Source organism: Acanthochromis polyacanthus, chromosome 13, assembly GCF_021347895.1.
Source record: "Acanthochromis polyacanthus isolate Apoly-LR-REF ecotype Palm Island chromosome 13, KAUST_Apoly_ChrSc, whole genome shotgun sequence".
Taxonomy (NCBI): domain Eukaryota; kingdom Metazoa; phylum Chordata; class Actinopteri; family Pomacentridae; genus Acanthochromis; species Acanthochromis polyacanthus.
The window spans coordinates 13,036,022-13,053,908 of NC_067125.1; the positions used below are offsets into that span (position 1 = coordinate 13,036,022).

The window sequence follows — 17,887 nt, forward strand, 5'->3', positions numbered from 1 at the left end:
TGATGTGGCATATTATCATAATTAAGCAGAGCAGCACTGAGGCTGCGGATTTGCCACCATCGATTTTTTAAAAAAAAACTTTGTAGTTAATGTGTCCCGTCGCTCCTCCAGGCTGGATAAAGACAGAAGGAAAAGCACTGCAATTAATCCCTTTATCAGCATGATGTCTTACCAGAAACTCATCAGCTAAATGTGACCCTGTGGAGACAATTAAATCTTGAATAAACTGCAATTAATTGGCAAAGTTAAGTTAAACGGAGCGTGAATAGCACAACTCTGCACAGAATGATTTAAGTGAATCATCTGTGAAGTGAAGATTCTGTTGCACTGTCATATTTTGCCAACATGGATGTGACACCTTTAACCACAGTGGAAGCAGAAATCAGACCACCATAAGGACTGTAGGCTACACTGTCACAATGACTCAGCGTCACAGGCACAACAACTGAATCTTGGATAAAAATCATTTCACACAAAGCAAAAAAACAAAACAAAAACAACCCAGCACCACTTTCCTCATGCTTTAGATTTCAGCAATAAAACATCTGCTGTGTCAACTTAAGCGCCCAGTCAGATTGTGTCATCTAACATGACTTCATCCACGACTGAAACAGATTAAACAAGTGAAGTCAACAAGTGATAGAAGCTTTCCACCACAACAGAAGCAGTCTCTATCACTCCTATCATTTCTGTCTGTCACATGGTATCTGAACTTGGGTGAACAAGGGGAGAAGATATGAACGTTGTATAAAAAAAAAAAAAAAAACCTAAAAAGCTTTTGTCATCTCCTTTTTTGCTGCCTCATTTCCTCCAATCAAAAGCACAGCAAGAGAGGAAATGCTTCAGCAGTTTCCTAGCAAAAAAAAAAAATCTGTGTCTTCTTCTGACCAGGGAACAGAGAGAGAGGCGAAACAGCAGAGAACTGCGAAACCAAGGGTGAACACACCAATGCAAAATAAAATAATCTTAAAGATCTGTTCTACTTCAAGAAAACTCTCCTGCAATGTCATTCAAACTACCTTTGTACTCTGCAGAGGCCTTTTCCAGGCAAGCAGAAGAGTACTCAGAGAACCCATCCTCTACCAAAGCCAGTGTCTTATCTTGCAGTTTCAATAGAAGTGGCCAAGATTAGCACCAAAATATAATGGGTCTTCATGTCCTTATGCCAGAACTTCTGGAATTTTTGAATAATTTTGCTGACATACAAACAGAAAGAAACAACTAACACTGTTCACATATCTCTGCCTCTGCTTTCACCTTGGCAGAAGAAATAATCCTCACGAAGTGATGTGAAGCTTGTGATGTTATATTATTTGCATTTTGTTGAACATTATTTTTCCTAATTATTTACCTTCATAAAGCTGCTCTGTGTGATGATTATATGTTCTATTAAATCTGGTGGTGTCCTTGATTATATATCACTAGTGAGTTGAACCAACAGTTGAGACTATTCCTGATATTTTATTCATTTCTGTTAGGAGAAAGTATAACTAGTAAGCTACAGTTCAGCCTTTGAAATAAGTACAGATGTGCCTTATCAGCATTCCCAAAATGGACAAAAAGACATTACTCAATCAGTACTTTGGAGCCAAGTGATTGTAAAGTGGGTCCAAAAATGATCTCATTATCTTATCCTGTAGCGCATTCAAGGATCGCTAAACAAAGCAGTAAAGACATTTGAGAAAGAACACGTTTCATGACACTGTGACACTGTCCAGCTGAGGTGTCCAAGTCATGAAGTTGACGTAATTTAGTCTACAAAGTCCACTACCTTTCATAATTTAGCAAATATATTTGCAAAGCCTGAAATGAACACTTAGGTCAGATGAAGTAATTTATTAGAACCAAAAAGTAACACAGAGTTAATCTCGATACAAACACAACACAATAAACATACACTTGTATTCGACTAAGGGATCTATTTAGCCCTCCTCAAAACAGCCTGCTTTTTATCTTATTTTGTTTTTATCCCTGTCATGTTTACATGATGTGAAATGCTTGTTGAGATGTGCAATGGAGACCATAGAACTGAGCACCATGGAGACTTGGCTGAACCATGTGGCATCAGAAGATGCCTGTGAGGGAGGTGATTAGTGACACATGGGTGATGAAGCCCGTTATAACAGGCAAAGAGAGAGTCAGAGAGTCATTACAGCAGAGCCGCTAAAGCTGGCTAAGCACAGACAGCTGAGGCAAGAGGTCTTGCTGTAGAGAGCCCTGGCAACATTTAAAATTCAATCAAGAAAGAGCTATTGGCCCTCAAAAAGTATTCTTGGTACTGGTATATCCACCTCTTCCTGTGTTGAATAAAAAACAACCACTGTAGCTGCTTATTGTCAAGTATCACTGTGCGGCAGATCTGTCTGCAGCATATGACTCCATTGTTTAGAAAAATAAACGCTCAGGCAAAGACATCATTGTGTTACCACTTTGCAGTTAACAGCGTAGTAAATCATGTATCTTTCCGTAAAGAAAATCCAAATTTTTTTTAGCAAGATTGATAAGGACGACTAAAAAAAACAACAGTTAATTTAAAGCAGAAACATTGTGACAACTAAGACCACATTATACCCTCTGTGGCACTACATTTACCACCTCAGCAAATCTTGAAACTGTCAGATTTCTAACTGATCAGTTCTCAAATAGCTACAGATGCTGCACATAGGAAGCGGATTATCAAACATGTAAACAGAGCTCAGATACAAACACACAAGAGACTAATGCAAGTTAATCTTCGCTTTGCTTTCTTTAATTCCTATTGCCTTGAGACAAAGCCTGTTGAGTTTCCTGGGAAACCAAAAATGTGGAGACATGTTCTAACTGGCCAGACGACGTAATGTGTGCGTATGTGCATGAGTGTGTACACAAACAAAACTCCTCCAACGGCTCAGGTGAAGCATGAAGAAAACAACTGTCACTAACTGATTTTGACAAATGATGTTTTTCGCATAAAGAAACTACAAAAATACATTGAAATACAACCAGGCAAATAACAGCACTTTCTTTTCTTTACTCGAGCTACTTCGCCAAAAAGGTGGAGTCTCCGTGGGGTTATGTGACGATCGGCATTGGTTTGTCTGTTTGTCAGCAAAATTACTCACAAAAGGATTTGGACAAAATTTTCAGGGAAGGTCAGAAATGACACAAGGACCAAGTGATCAGATTTTGGCAATGATGTGGCTTATAGTTAAAGATTTCTGTATTCTTGTGAGATAGCGGCACGGCATCACTGTAACTACGACAACGAATGAACCCTCATCAACTGCCTGTTGACGACCACATGATGACGATCCTGCTGCAAATTTACTGATGCAGATTTATCCGTCAGAAATGATACAAGCAACAACTGACTAATGTGTGGGGGGTTTTCCGAGTTCCATCAATTCCCGCCATCTGCTACATATTTGGGTCACATGATTGGGTATCTGTACACAACCTACACATGTATAACACATGCCTGTGCTAAGTGCAAAGTCAGTTTGTTTGTGGGTACATCTACATTAAATGACCACATTCTATGGTGCTGTGATTTCAGTCATCAAAAATGATACAACTGAGCAGCCTTGGCGGAGTACTGCGCTCTCTGAGTGCTTTTCTTGTTTAAAACTGTCAATCTTACTTTGAGCTCTTGCTCTATCCTAATGTTAATTGCTAAAAGTTCCTGTATCCAGTCTCAGAAACAGAGGTGATCGAGCCTTTTCTGTAGCTGCACCCAGTCTGTGGAGCCGCTTACCGGTTCAGATTAGAACAGCTCGATCTCTTGATACCTTCAAGTTCCTACTGAAGACACATATGTACTCCCTGGCTTTCAATTGTAGCTGAGCACCGACACCTGATAAACGGCACTGTTCATCTTGCTCTGTATACTTCCTGACAGATTAGACGTTGTTTTCTATTTTTGATCTGTAAAGCACTTTGGTCAACCTTGGCCGTTTTTAAAATATGCTAAATAAATAAAGGTGATTTAACTTGACTAATATAGACTGCTTATAATGTGTGCCTTATAGCGTATTAAGAATGTAGTGTGATACAAATGGAGCTCTTCCAATTAGTGCCGCGATTTGTATGTGCCAGTTTATGCAGAAGGCATCTGCATTACCCAACAAAAACAAAGTGTGGCAAATTCCCATGTAATCTCAAATGCATTTATGAACACTATCCAGGCCATTATCATCGGCTATAAACGTAATTCTTGTAAAATCCTTATATCATCCCAATGAGTCACTGTGGCGTGTGGCAGAGAATTAATGGCCACAGCCTATAACCCTCATCCTGAGTCTGACATTAAGTTCTACCACAAACCACTCTCAAATGACCCAGTTAGCTGTGCCAGTAAGTGACACTTATCACACTTTTAAAGTGATTTGAAATATAGCAGAAAACATCACCCATCATCACCTCAAGCCTTACAGATTTACACATGGTGGGATTCAGCACAATAAAAACAATGGTGAAGTATTAACAAGAGTTATTCTTAAAGTGCTCCACATTTTATTTTGTATATATAATTCTTGTGTATGCATTACTTTGGCATTTCTTGGCTTTGGAAGACAAATCCAAAGTTGAATCAATCACAGCCACTGGTTCCACTTTGTTAGGGCAACCAGTGGTGACCCACAAATCTGAGCACGTTATAATTGGAAGCCTATGCACAGGATATTTTAAGGTGCATACAGATTAGCTGACTGTATCTAACCGGAAGCCTATTACTGACAGTGCAGAATGAAGTGCATCCAGCCTAACAAGAAGTTTGCTCTGATGCTGAAAGGCTGATGTAACGAAAACAATTCTCGAATACCTTACTCAACAGTTTCTGTGTATGTATTACCATATTCAGCTACAAAAAGTTAGACTTAAGTTAAAAATAAGCTGTCGGACTCAAATTGAGGTTTTATTTATGTGTGTGTATATAATTTATGATTTGGCATTTACTCTTTTGCATTAAAATACTGAACTCTTAAAAAAAAAAAAAAAAAAAAAAAAAAAAAAACTCCACCACAGAATCCCAATAACAGTGAACTGAACATGTCAACACAAGCCTGTAGTTGTGGCATCTTCAAGCGCTTCTTTGTACACATCCGACAGGTCAATTCCAGTCATAGAGGACCAGAATATTCACCGACATCTTCATAAGAATTACAACAGTTTCAAATATGTTTTGCTAGCTTTTTAATATTTTTTTTATTGAAATGGGACAATGTACACCTCAAACAAAATGCTACCATTTTCTGCACCATGCCAGTGTATAGCTTTAAGGTAACTTGCCTCGTCTTGTCAAAAGAGTCTGCATTACCTGATTAGACAAAAATCTATGCATCTTCTTGTTATTTCTGACCATTTCACGAACAAAAGTGCACAAATATATATGCTTAGTCTCAGTTCTTACGGTTTTGGGGCAGAATAAAAACCTCTTTAAGGAGGTGCCAAAGATTCCTCTGCAGTGAGTGCAGTGTTAAGCAGCTTTTAGCAGACTGTTAAAGTTGATTTTGAAAGTGCTGATAGTACTGTGAACCGCTCACATCGTCAGACAGGCTAGTCCACTGATTTGTGGCTGTTACAGAGAAAGCTGTGCTCAAACACAGTATGGTGAAATGCTCATATAGAGGATATTCTTAAGTATCTAATATAGTGAAAGAGTGTTAGGACATCAAGATGAAAAAAGAAAACTGCATACTCGACACATACTTGTTGAGTGTCTCTGGTGCCAGAACATTCTGGTCTGGCAAATGACAATAGAGGAATACTGCACAACACTTACATAAGGGCTCTTGGGTGTTGATGTCCTTCCTGCTCATGACATTGAATGTAGATTCTATTTAATGACTATTGATTCTACAGTAGAGTAAGTTCTATATTTTACAAATAATCTTAAGTAACTGACTTATGTGTGAAGATAAAATGAAATGCATCACATTCATGTGGCCATTTAACAGAAACTACTGATAAGACATCCTGATAGAGCACAAACAACAGCTCATTGTTACAGAGTGACTAATGGCCACTTGTGCCCAATTGAGCTGAGCAAGAGCCGTCATCACAGCAATTTATAATAAAGTTTTACATTAAATCTGAGATTTAAAATGCCTGGCTGTGCCAAGTTAGCTGATTAAGAGCGCCAGTGTAGCTCAAAGCCAGCGAGAGGCAGAAGAATTATTCTGAGGAAGGATATTTTTCAAGCTGGCTGACAGCAGCAAATAGCAGAAATGTAGTGTCGAAGGAACGATCCAGGACGAGAACATCCCCACAATCTGACACGTCAAACTGACAGCTCATCAATCTGAAAAAATATGGGTCAACGATAATCCGAGGAAAATTAATCTAATCACAATCCATCAGTTCCTTCAAATTAGGACACTGACAGCAGGAAAGGCGCATGGCATCATCGTCATTCATTTCCATTATTAGAGCAAAACTCAGGACAACAAGAGAGGAGAAAATCCACCCACTCATTTCAGTGAGGACAAAACAACAGAGGCGTAACTGGGTCAAGGAATGTGTGGAGATATCTCCCTCATTTTTTTAATTTGGAGGTTTAAAAAAAAAAAAAAAAAAAGAGCCTTTAGGCAGTGGGCTTCAACTTACTGTATGAAATATTCTTCATGGTCTGAAGAAAGGAAAGATGATTTGATAGTGGAGTATATTTGTTCTGACGCATGGAGTATGATCTGGTTTGATGCTGCAGGGACAGAATTTGATAAAGCCCTATGGACACAGTGACCAATAAAAGCCATATTACGAGCCATGTGGAGCTCTGTGGATGGAGGCTTGGTCATTTTTTGACACAGGGGGTTTTGGTGTTGTGAATGCAGTCTTTTTCTGAAGCATCGCCTGAACAATAAAGTCAGGACTCCACAGTTTGAGCAACAGCTACGGTTATCATCTTCTAGGAGTCAAGGTTAAAGACAGATGTATTCCTCATGCACAACACGCATCTGCCGTGGAGTGTGTGGGAAGCAGACCACCCACACATTTCAGTGCAAAGGTGGAAAGGAAAACATGTAAACTTCAGAAAGGAACTTCCCAGCCAACTTTGTCGGGTTTGAACTCAGCACCTTCCTGCTGTGAGGGGACAGTGCTAACCTGTCATCTGCTATCCGATGTTTAGGCAGCTGATAGTGTGTGGGTTTGAATAATTATCACCTTAAAGACAGGATCACACGCACTATTGTCTGCTTAATGTGGAAATTCACCACAGTCTCTTATCAGCTTCAGTGGTGCATGAGATTTCAGATGTCTGGAGGTAAAATGAAGGAGAACACACAGGACAGGAGGTAGATGCCACAGAGGAATATCAGCCTGTGAACAGCTACAAGGCAGGATGTTCTTGGAAAGACATGAGCTGAATGTCAAAGTACACGCTGCCCACATGAGCTTTCAAGCTCACTAGAATCCATTAATTACAGCGATATGCTCTAGCTTTACTTGGACAAAAATTAGCACTACTAATACTGATTTTTATACTGAAATAATGCTTTAATAAAATGCTTAACAGCTACAACATCCCTAACTGGAATTGAACTACCAGCTTTATCAGTTTAGTGCTATACTACAGTTAGGAATACAATTAAAGTGTAACATCTCTAAATATTGTGAGTTAGTCTTCCTTTTGATAAACACTAACTACCGCTCCAGTCATGGTGTTTGCCTATCTTGATCTTCGTCTCTACACATATAAAAAGAAAAGCAAATTTACAAAATGACACATGTACTGTATCTGAAAGAGAATTTAAGGTACCTAGTAAACAAGGCCAATAGTCGATAAGCGAAGAAATGAAGAAGTGCTCAAACACAACAGGGCTTAAAGCACAGTGCCATCACTGCAGGTTAATATACTAACAAAGGAAATGTTAGCATGCTGGTGTTAAGCAGGTTAAATATTTATCATGTCCAACATCTCAGTTTAGCATATTAACATGCTAACTTTGCTAAGTAGCACAAAACAGGAAATATGACTAAGGTTGTGGAATTGTCATTTGTGTTGCAAGTATGGGGTCAGAAATCAAAGCTTTTGACCTGATGGCGGTGCTAGATGAGGAGTCTATATATATGACCAAAACGATTAGAACTGGTCCTGAGGAGAAAATGAATGCATGAACCAAATTTCATGGCAATCCGTCCAAAGATTCTTTTGACATTCAACCACAAATGTCAGCATTTTGCTAAAGAGACACCAAGGGGATCATCAAAGTGGTCAGGATTTATCCTCCGGGGGCCATGAACATCTTGGCCAAACATCCTGGTAATCCATCACAAATGTGTTAAGAAATGTTGTTCTAGATCAAAGCGGCAGAGGAGTCAAATGTCTATATGGCTACATAAGCTGGTGTAACAGCATAATAAGTAGCTAAACATTGTTTTATGACAAACTTCTTTATCTACAAAAACACAGTGTGGGTTTGCAAACAGAGGAAAATGTGTCATAATAAAAGAGCAGTCAGGCAAATTATGTTTTGTGGAGAGCAAGCTGAGAAAAATAAAATAAAATCAGACCAACTTGAGCAAGCTGGTGTTGTAATCAGCATCAGGTACAACATCTGGAACCTGGTACAGCCCTTATATGAAGAGGTTTCTTTTACGGCTTTAGAGTGTCACTTACATCTGGTTTTGATGTTCCTTATAGCTGTTTATTAAGGCTTTCATAATGAAAAAGAGATACGCTTTAAGCTTCTGTGCCCAGCTCGCCTGGCATATCAGCAGCATCCATTAAACAGCCTGTTCCAGCAGTCTAAGCAGAAAATTGTTAATACACCAAACTATTTTTTAAAAAGTTTGTTTATGAAAAAACAAATGTGAGCATGATAATTAAAAAAAAACACACACACACATATCAAGTAGTGACTCTCACTGAAGTCAACAGTCTATTTAATGTATTTACAAAATGCATTGTCTACAAGGGACAAGACTTTTCCTGTCTACTTTTTCAGCCTAGGCTCCAATAAATTTTTCACACCTCCAGTTTTTTTATAGTTATTTTTTGTTACATTCAGAAAATCCCGACCTGTCAAAAAAAAAAAAAAAAAAAAAAATCACTGTAAAAATCACTCACTGAGAATGTGAGAATGCTACAGTATGTGGCATGGCACTTGATTGTAATGCTGCTTGTCAGATTTAGACATTTTATTTTCTGGCAGTTTAACCTGAGGTAAGGTCCTCTGAGATGTCACAAAACATAAAGCTAAGGCAGTAGAGGTTGCTTCTGAACACCACCTGCAAATGTGTGCCTGAATATTCTGGGGTAGTTCTTAAACATAGGTGATACTGTTGTGCTGATACTGTGACCTGGAAAGCAAACAGCTGACAAAGACATCCACGGCGTGCAGAGACACGGTGGGAATCATTGTTATGCCATGTGGGCAAATGGACCACTCCACTGGCCTGTTTCTCTCAGGCCTCTTCAGGCTGACTGTTATTTCCTCAGGCCAAAGACAAGAGTGGTTGACCTAGTGTGATTTATCAAGGTGCCATCTGTATGTCTGCATGAGGGCTCTTCACCATCTGTGTGTTGACATCACACCCATCTCTGTCCTCGACTTTGACTGCCGTCTGGATTTGGACTGCAGGGCCAGACACGCGGGTGCCACCATAGAAACTGAGCTTTCTCCCTATGTGAACATTTGGCTTATTTAATTCTATTACAGGGACGATTACACAAAGCTAACATAGCTATTTTCCCCATGAGCAATGCATTGGGGGGAAAAAAAGCAAATGTCTAATATAAATAAACAGCGATTCCTAAATAACCTGAAAAACTACTACACTAACTTTTCCAGTGAAGAGGATTAGGCAATAGCTCTAAAGACCGGCTGCTTAAAATGTGTGACACAGAGACACCTGAGGCACTAAAGATTTGAAAAAATAGAAAGTCTTAATGTCACTCCACAAGGTGTACATTTTCTCAGCTACAGAAACTTGGACTCTGTGGGTCTCAGATGGTTGGAATACGACAAAAAATGAAATAACAACAAGCAGAAGCATTATTCAGTCAAGGAATTATTGCTGCCTTTTCATCACAGGGGTCCCTCTGCTTTAACAAAATACCTGTGCACCACCCAGTCTGTCAAAGTATTCAGCTCTGAACAGAGCTCAAGTTGCAAATCAGCAAAGACAACAAAGCAAAGCTTCCAGTGTTACTGAGTGTTTCATTAAATAGTGGCCTCACACAGATTCCATGCTGTGCTGGACAGTGAACTTGTCCATATAGCAACAGGACCTGCTATGCGCTAGAAATGCACTCTGTAGACAGCAGGGACTCACACAGACACAACCGAGTCGCTTGGGAACTCCAGGGTTGCGACCTTCTCGAAGCTGCAGGGAAATGACACTGACTATTTGACTACCTGAAGCTGGTTGTGTCTGTAAATGTAAGGAAACTCTTATTTGTTTAACTAGCAATGCTGTAGCACCGTATGCAAAATCACTTCTAGGAACTGTTTTTACATTGTGTGAAAAACATCAGCTGCATACCTAACATATGAATGGTGTAAGCTCAGCCCCCAAAGTCCAGGGTATTTTTTGAAAGCTTTGATTGTGAAAGACACTGACTAAATGTGTGTATGTTATCATATACAGACAAATGTCTGACTCATCTCATGGTCTTCTGGACAAAATTACTTTTTGCCATGTTGGCCAATCATTCAGCTTGCATTGCATATATTTCACCTGTGTCAGATAAACATGTTGTCCTACAGAAGACATAATGAAGCAATTATGTTATTGCATGCAACTGACTGTGATTCAGCCTCCGTTTTGAAAAAAGAAGCATTTGTTATTGCCCGACAGCTACATTTCCATGACAGCTACAACAGTCAAAAAGCTCGCAAACCTCACACAACACACCACTCCCCAGCACCACCCTAACTGTTAGGGGTGCAACAGATCGCAAAACTCACAATCAGGGTGGTATCACGACTTGCAAGTCAAGTCAGGACAAATACTGCCACGACTGTCAGCGTCAACTGCTTTTAACTCGCTCCACTGATGTGAGCACAACTGCTTTGGGTGTTGTTGCAGCATTTTTCCTTTGTGATTCAGGAAACTATTCCCTACAGATATTTTTTCAGTGCCGTTTGTTTGTGTGTTTGAGTGGGGACGTCGAGCACGGCCAATTAAATTTTGGTGCAGATCTGGATCAGACTTGTACCCATGGTTTTCTGTCATGTTTTATCCAACATCTCAGTTCAATTTAGTTATCCTTTACTCTTGCATTTAACATTTACTGCTGTGTCAGTGAGTGGAACAGCATGGTAATCAGATTGTTTTGTTTTTTTTATGTGGCGACTATAAATTTAGATGTAAGACTTTAAGAAGCAAGTCATTTCTTTGTGTAAATTCATTATCTCGAGAGGATATGCAAACAAAAAGGATTGCATGTGTGCTTGTCAGAGAATGACAGAGAAGGCTGGAATTAAACCTCACAGCTTCAGAACACTCATTAATAGTAATAGGTACCCCCCCCCCCCCCCCCCAACTCGTTTGACACCCCTTCTGGATAACCATAGTTTAACAGATCATGGAGATACATTTCTTTTGGTATATGAAGCCAACAAATATCCAAAAGAATACAGCATCTATTGTTAGATATATTATGTGCATGTTTTTTCCACTTTAAAGCAATAGATGCAGCACATAAACAAGTAAGCACACAGGGGTAGTTATACAAGCAGGAAAAGGAGAAAGGCTGAGGCACAAAATCAATACGAGACTCAAATGGACAAGGTGGTCAGCTACACAGGGCAACTCTACACGTCTAATCAGCATCAGCGATATGCATAAAACTTAAAGGCTTGTTTAAGAGCTCTAGAATAGAACATATATTCAGCAGAGCCCATATCTCTGTAAAAGCAAAAGTAACCAGTAAGTGGATTACTGCATTTCTCTCTGTTCGGACCCATTATATCTCCCTGCTATTCAATTTATACCTTTAGCCAACATTTTGTAGACCAAGGGTGAGCTTTAAACCACTCTTTAAAAAAAATATTTAGCAGAGCAGTGCATTTTTTGAATGCAACAGCTCACATATAACCCACTTTAATCCAGGCAAATTCAAAGAACATTACTTGTCACCATTTTTCCAGCTAACCTCAAAATGCCAACCTTAGTCCCTCAGCTGAAACTGTTGCGATCTGACTGTTAAGAATAGTGTTTATTTTCTCACATGGCATACAATAAGAGACTCAATGTCATGACCTGAAAATATTTTTATAGGACTTGCTGCCCCCATATACTGCGCAGCATCGTATACATTACTGTCCTGCAGAGGTTCAAAAACACCGTATTCAGCACAGTCCAGTCCAAAGCTACTTAATCCATTTATAGATGTTGGAGAAAGCAAAAAGAAGGAAACAGCCTTGCATAGTTAATTTTTAAAGTCTTGACTCAACCTGAGTCATCCTTTTCCTGGAACTCTGACTAAACACACTATAATCCTTGGAGAAGTAATTATTTACATGCCAGTGGGATGTAAATAATTGTCATCTGTAAAGTGGAGCTCTGAACCAAAACAAACAAGCTGTTTTTTGTTTTTTTTTTACAGAGGGTGTAGCTGTTAGTGACAGACGGAAGTGTGAAAGCCGTCAGGAAGGTTGGAACAGAGACACTGGACCAAATAGATCCTCACCAAAGGGCAAAGTTGTAAGATGATTAAACGTCCTCTGTTACAGCACTACATAAATATGATGAGTAATCTTGTGTTCTACGAAATCCTTCTTGGAATGCTAATGCACTGGGAACATCCAAATGGAAATCATCATCTTCCAAAGATAAATAAATAGTGTCATGAATTATGCAAGTGGTGAGAACAGGCAGAGGCACTTCCAAGGGGGGCAAGGGGGCCACTTTGGCCACCCCAACTCTGACTGGTTAAGTTTATTCACTGAAACTCCTATTTCCTAGTCTCAGTGAATGCAACTAAGATGCCTCAGTTAAAGCAAATGAAATGGTTGCAACAGTTATACACCCCCTGTCAAAGGTTTTAGGACAGGTTCTACTTTATTTGAATGAGACAGTGTCCTAAAACTTTTGACAGGGGGTGTACATAGCTGCTGTGTGTTCTGTTCGTAAACACTGAGAGCACTAAAGACACAGTTTGTGTGTTCAGTTCTGTGAATCGTACGCAAACCTCAAAAAGTTAACTGGAACTGAAGCTCCGTTTGTTGCTTTCAGCTGTTAGTACAGTTCTTCCATCGTCCCTATATATAAATACCTGCAGCATCAGATAGCAGCAGGATCCCTGTGAACATCTCCAAAACAAGAGAATGCAACACAAGAGTAACTTCATTAATTACTTATAAATTATCCCCGACATAGAGACAGGATCAGTCAGGATTGAACAGTAAGTGGCACCACTTTTAATTACCTCGGACAGGTGAGATGTCACACGGTCACAGTTTATCATCTACAGTTCCATCAATCCTGAGTGCTGAATTCCATCACAGCTGGATATTATTTTTCTGAAAGTCTGATCCCCCAAAAAAAGTCAAAATATTTTTTGTATTTCTTTTTTTGTAGGGCTTTTTTTTTTCATTTCACAGCAGGATATCAGTGGCAGAGTTGTGTGTATGAATACAAGTGAGTACCACACATCTCAGTGGTAACAATGAAAACACATTTTATGGGAACAGAAGTTGCTGTAGTTTGATGATGATATCATCAAACACAGGCAGAACTCTCAGTAATTAGGAATGTCTACACTAAGTGGATGTTTTGCTTGTGTGAGAACTTTTTTTTTAACTGCCCCTTGGGCTTCATCCTGTGAGTTATTCTGAATGGTGATCAGCCTAATAAACTAAATATTAACTGTACCTGCATTAGTCTGAACACATCAGATCTCTCACTGTAAAATGAGAAACCAAACTATGTCAGGGAGGTGAATTATTAACTCTCTTATTGACATAGCTTTCAACCAGCCTATGTGCTACAGAACCATAACAGAATACCTTCAATTCAGTTGGGTTTCTGTTTGCCTCCCTGAGATTTACAGTTGTCCCCATCTGTCCACCACTGGATAGATCACACAAGTAAGTTCCAACTGTATAATTGATGGAGCTCTACCTCCATGTTGAACTTTATGTGTATTCTTTATTGTTGGATGAATGAACTCCTGCCTTACTGGGGCTACATCATGGGCGTGTCTCATGTTTCTGGGTGCACATGAACCCACCAATAAGCACCAAACGTTGAGCTTTAAAGCACTAAGTAACCTCTGAATAATAAACATTTCATTTTTCAAAACTTGTGAAGCTAACTTGTACTTATAAGTAGGGGATGTTAGCCAGTGTGCGGAGGGCTATAAACAGAATGAAGTGATGAGTGTAACTGTAAATATGGTCCGAAACAAAACACAGGTACACATTTCAAACACGCGCTCACCTGTCTGAGGGCTGCTGCCACTTTTCTCTGCTTCCTTGGAGATAAAAGTTGAGTGTTCTTCGATAAAATAATAAAAACACGGCCCCTCCTCCTGAAAGTCAAGCGGGGACAAGCCGAGTCAAAGGTAACGGGGCTGGGTGGCTCACCGGCAAATGCTGACTGAGGCGAAGTTTTACAACGACAACAAAGGAGAGCAGAGCCGGTGGGAGAGGACGGTGTCACTGGGTTCGGTCCCGGAGAAAAAAAAGTCCCGTTTTCAGCCGCTCCGTCCGGCCCCGTGGAGGGCTTCTGTGGTCCTCTCTGAAGGCAAATTTCACCTCTTCGTGTCCGTGGGAGCTGGGACACACACACACTGTGGGAGTAATTCAATGTAGTGAATGGTGGGAGGAGTGAGAGTGGCTCCTTTTATCTGCAGCCCTCCTGTACGGTGAGGAAGCGTCACCAGCTCCCGGTCTGAGCGTTCAGGTCACGTCGAAAAAAACCGTCAACCGGGCTGTTGTTCCGTTGCTACACCTCTAAACCCTTTAATTCACAAAAAATGCCAAACCACTTATACTAAATATATATTAACATCTCGTCGCAATTTCTCATCCACACGGACAAGTTGAAGCCAGATGTTACACCTCCTAAAATTTCCTTCAGTGGACTTGGTAGTACAAAAGTCCAATGTGACGTGAATGCAACACCAGACAAATATCAGCGTTCAAAGCAAAAAGAAATAAATATTTTATCTAAACAGCATACCTAATAGCTGACATGGAGACATTCATTATAGACACAAAACGTTCTTGTTTGTCTGCTTGAATACATTTTTATATATTTCACAGCAGTCTGATTTCATTTTTTCCATCATTTTTTCTTTTTACACTCCTGATGGAATAAAGAATAGATTTTCTTTATTATTTTGTCTTTATTCAGGCTGCTTGTTCTCCATTGCACATTTAATGGTAATTGCTTTCTGTGATTGTTGTAAACATCACATAGTGATTGTCTATTTTTCTACATCACTGGAAACCAATGGATCAGATGAATTAACCAAAGACTTATTTGAATACAAGTTAATGATTAGTGTTGAAATACATCTCTTTGAACCACCAAACAAAGAAGACTATCAAACTTGGTGTTTTTCAAGTTTAGACTTTGTCACTTTCTATTATATGAGGAAACAAGTGACTCATTAAGGAAATCTGAATTATTGATTTTTGTCAAAAGATCACCATGTGGATCCAGAGACACTATGTAATATTTAATGTTAAAAGGTCCTGCATAATTTTTAATTCTGAAACTGTTCGTGCTTTTTTTTTTTGTACTGTTAGGGCCACAGTGCTGGTAGATGATGTCGAAAACATTGACCACATGTGTGGAGGAGATGCAGTGAATGAATGAATGGCCCAAGAGATCTTTGTTTTTGTCAGCCAGATAAAAATCAAACTAGATTAATCCACATTTAGCTACAATAACATATATGAAAGACATTAAGACACACCTTGTACTGAGTGCCCAGATCAAATTGAATCCCCCTCTGATTTGGAAATACAAGCTTTGTTGTGCTGTCCAAAAGTGGCAGCTGTCAACCTTTTATTCTTTTAACTTTTCTCAAAAAATATGTTTAACTATACTTTAGTTTCACTAAATTAACTTTTCCAGGTCACCACAATTTTACAGTTTTATGCACCTTTTCATTTAACTGCTCACCTTTCATACAAGCACATTTCCTTTATCCAACATAAAGTGATATATTTATTTTACAGTTTATTTTACACAGTCCTTTTATCCTCATATTATCAGTTTATTGAGAGTCAAGCAGGATAAGTTGCTTTTGTGTTTCTTTGTAACAACGCTGCATAGACAAATCCCAGTATCTATTGTTCCTATGAATACATATTCAGATCGAGAATTGTGTTAGACAGTGACAGGCTTCTGCTTAATTAATGAAATGACTCACCTTCAGGTACGAATACAGTGTTTGAAGTATTCAGCCTTTCTCAGGTCAGTTGTATTTAACTGCCTGCCTGAACTATGGACATTCCTGTGTCAAGAGGTGGAAGAGTTGTGGTTAAAAGGAGTAACAGTTCAGATTTATCACTAACTATAAATGCAGTGTTGCAGCCAAATGCATTAGCTCCTGATAGAGATGGAGAGTTGTGATCGTGTATGTGTATGTGTGTGTCCTAAGGCATTTTGCATTAAACAGTAAACTAATGCACTCTGCTGATACTGACAGACAAGAAGCAGCATTACATAGTGGCACGTGGCAGAAAGAAGAGTCAGCTTGGAACAGCCATGGCTTACACACATCCTCAGAGCAGTCTTGTTTCATGAAAAGCATGTGTTTTATTTCTTTCTTCATTTTCATAAAATTTTCTTGTTTTTTCTTATAGTCAAATTGCATATGTTTTTTTTTCTGTGATTGCTGTCCACTTTGCCAAGTGTTGGGATTCAGACTAACCATTTTTTAACTAATTGGCACAACTATAATTCTAATAGGTGTTGAGGTTATTTCACCTACTTTCTCTCCTATAAACACACCTTCATATTGTCTCTCTCTGTACATCTCCATGCAGGGAAGCAAGATAAAGGTTCCTCTCAGGATGATTTTGGTGACATATGTCTGTTTGATGTGACTGACCCGGGGCCTCCCTGCTCTTCTCTCCACAGGCTGGCATTAGTCAGCAGCTCCAGCTGCTGAGCTTTGTTTTGAACTCCGCCCATTTTAAAATGCCGACCAGCATGCAGGCAGGAAGGGTGGGATGCGCTGGTGGGGGTCTCCACTGCAGGTGCTGTTGCATAACACAGCAGGATTAGGTGAAGTTCTTGCGACTGATACTGTCTAAAGGGAGGCTGAGTGTTTCAAAGAGGGGAGAAGGGAAACAAATGGATTTGTGAGAATACCAGCGCAGAAAGTTAGACTGTGTCGTCTAAATGCCAAAGCTGTTCTGACTTTGAAGGCATGCTGGAATTTCACAGCATGGTGGGATCTTTTCAGAGGTCTCACATCAAGCCTGGAGAGGAACTACAACAGCAGTGACTTAGCACAACCCTGACAGATCTCACTATGGAGCATGAAACTCATTACTGGGAACTGAAACAGTTAATCAAATATACGTGAACACTGTTCTACAATCAAACAGAAAATGCTGTAATACTTGATGTCAGGAGGTAGCACTGAAGTCTTGAGTGTTTGAGTTTTGTTTTTGTTTTGCTGCTGAGAAATAATATTTCCAGACATCTGTACAGATGTTAAGAGATGATAGATGGTCAATGTGTTCAGAGAGCCACTCTTTGTCTATCAACAGAGCAACTTCGTATTTGTTTTCTAAAAATGTCTTGGAGAGTCAAACCATGCAGATAAATTTATTAGGTTTCCGCCCTCATACTCACAATTCTATCATGTCTTTATGAGTATATTTTTAAGGACGCAGTTTGGGTGGAATTTATTTGGTTGCTTTTCACTCCATCTAGTGGTTGATTGTCCACAATGCAATGACATGTAGCATCTGACTCATATGTTTGCCACAGC

General features: G+C 39.5%; 1 protein-coding gene across 1 annotated transcript in view; it reads right to left on the reverse strand.

The window, feature by feature from the left end:
* Positions 1-14,795, reverse strand: part of gdpd5b (glycerophosphodiester phosphodiesterase domain containing 5b) — a 47,260-nt gene extending 32,465 nt beyond the window's left edge. The window contains 1 exon segment of the mRNA XM_022199685.2: positions 14,368-14,795. The gene's annotated coding sequence lies outside the window, so the exon portion shown is untranslated.
* Positions 14,796-17,887: the final 3,092 nt, after the last annotated feature.